Below are 2,822 nucleotides of genomic sequence, written 5' to 3'. Positions count from 1 at the left end.
TAATCACTTAACACTCGATCCTCCTCTCCCCCTTTCTTATTTCTACTTCTTCCTTGTGTATTTTTTTTGCAACAAATAACCACCCCCTTCCCTTCAATCTCAATACAATCCAACCTCCCATAACAAATACAGCCACCATAATACTCGAATTGTCAGCATCCGTATTTTGATTTGAATTATTCAAAATTATTGATAGAAATAGAATAAATTCAACTAGTTTTGATATATATGTTATTTATTTGCAAGATTAAAATTTTTGGATAACTTACCATATAAGAGAGGTGCTACCATTTTTTTTAAAATCAAAATTATTTTTTTAAAAAAATATATAGATGCTTAAGGGAAAATCAATCACACATAATGAAGACATGATCATTGTTAGTTCTTCTAGTAGCAATAATGACAATCATGAGTTATTAAGTGCTAACCAATAAGAGGTACCTGAGGCACAAATATCGACTCACGACGTTACCTTATTGAGTGCGATGTTGCAATATAGAGAAAGGTCCCTTCATAGCGGGATCCATTTACCTATAAGTATGAGGCGCAATAGAATAATGACCTTTCAATATAAGTTTGTTCTGCTTTCACAATGACATGTTTAATATTTTTTTTTAAAATAATATTTCATTAAATTTATAGAATTTCAAGTTTACAAACATTAAGGCTGTCTGAATAATAATATCGATATTTAAATCATCGATCAAAAATTTATTGTTTCAATAAAGCTAAGTTTCCAAACATCCTAAATAAAATTCACAAGTTGATGCGTGGTTTTCAAGGTTTAAGGTTAATAGTAACTTAATTTTTTTTTATTAGGTTAATTTGTTTACTTTATTGAAATTACTGAAATTTTTCTTTTTATAAATTTTTATTGTAAGGAAAAAAATTTGAGCAGGATAAAGCTAATGATAATATTGCAATGAAGGTTTGGGAGAATCATGTCGCAACTAGATAACATCAAAATCAGGATATTTTTTTTATTTCAAATTTTAAAATTTTATTTGTCATTTACTTATAGATAATTCATTTGTACTATATAGGTTGCATGATTTTTTATATAAGATGCAAAAAAATTCTAAAAAATATATTAAAGAAAGCAATCTACCAAGTTGGAATAACAAGATGGTTTTGAAGGAATTAAGCTTGTCACACATCTTAGAGACTATATAAACAAAATACATTTAGTAGGTGATGTTTATGCATTTCACGGGACAGTCACAGTCCGGTATGGGAAACCAAAGCAGGCAAATGTAATGTTTTGTTACCACATAATCAACGGCATCGTTCTATTCGTTTCGCATGCAAAGTAGATGATAAGATTTTTTTTAATTACATCTATTGTTTTAATTTATTTTTTTTATAAATATATTTAACTTGTAATATTTTTATCTTGCAAGCTACGATTCTTGGATGCAAACCAAGCCTACTAAAGCTTTTCATGAAAACGCACACACAGAGTGATGATTGCCAAAAAAATATACAACAGTATGTAGATAGTTGAGTTTAACACTTTGTACTATGTTGGTTTTTAACCATTTTTTTAAAGTTATTATTTACTTGAATTGAATGATTTTTTTTTTATATATATTTCCAAGACATATATAACAGTTGGTTGAAGGAGAGATATGAGGACGATCATTCGACCCACCCAGATATCGATTTGAATTTAAGGTTGGAAGCAAGATCATCGAGTGTATAGACTCTCTAACACTATGACTAAGAATTGTGGACGACCTATAGTGTTTTGACCATTAGATGCTTGCAATCGGTCCTAAACACTCAATTTCTAGAATACAAGAACGTACAACTCATCTCAATGAAAAATATGTATGACTCTTTGTAAATTTTGAAGAACTCCATTGAGTGGTAATGAAAATAAGATCACATATGGATGGTACATGTACACTCCCCTTATTAGCTCCATAGTCTTAAGGGCGAACAACCTCTTCCTTCTTCACCGCCATTTATATTCTAGTTTTATTGTATTTCACATGTTTAATAATTTTAAAAAAAATAATATTTCATTAAATTTATAGAACTTCAAGTTTACAAACATTAAGGCTGCCTAAATAATAATATCGATATTTAAATCATCGATAAAAATTTCATTGTTTCAATAAAGCTAAGTTTCCAAACATCCTAAATGAAATTCACAAGTTGATACGTGGTTTTCAAGGTTTAAGGTTAATAGTAACTTAATTTTTTTTTTATGTTAATTTGTTTACTTTATTGAAATTACTGAAATTTTTCTTTTTATAAATTTTTACTGCAAGGAAAAAAATTTGAGCAGGATAAAGCTAATGATAATATTGCAATGAAGGTTTGGGAAAATCATGTCGCAACTAGATAACATCAAAATCAGGATATTTTTTTATTTAAAATTTTAAAATTTTATTTGTCATTTACTTATAGATAATTCGTTTGTACTATATAAGTTGCATGATTTTTTATATAAGACGCAAAAAAAATCTAAAAAATATATTAAAGAAAGCAATCTACCAAGTTGGAATAACAAGATGGTTTTGAAGGAATTCAGGTCGTCAAACATCTCAGAGACTATATAAACAAAATACATTTAGTAGGTGATGTCTATGCATTTCACGGGACAATCACAGTCCAGTATGGGGAACCAAAGCAGGCAAATGTAATGTTTTGTTACAACATACATCAGCAACATCATTCTATTCATTTCACATGCAAAGTAGATGATAAGATTATTTTTTAATTACATCTATTGTTTTAATTTGTTTTTTTATAAATATATTTAACTTGTAATATTTTTATCTTGCAAGCTACAATTCTTGGATGCAAGCCAAGCC

The sequence above is a fragment of the Populus euphratica genome, unplaced genomic scaffold (assembly GCF_000495115.2).
Source record: "Populus euphratica unplaced genomic scaffold, PopEup_1.0 scaffold19.1, whole genome shotgun sequence".
In the NCBI taxonomy this organism is placed as follows: Eukaryota; Viridiplantae; Streptophyta; class Magnoliopsida; order Malpighiales; family Salicaceae; genus Populus; species Populus euphratica.
Note: the sequence above shows the minus strand (reverse complement) of the source record.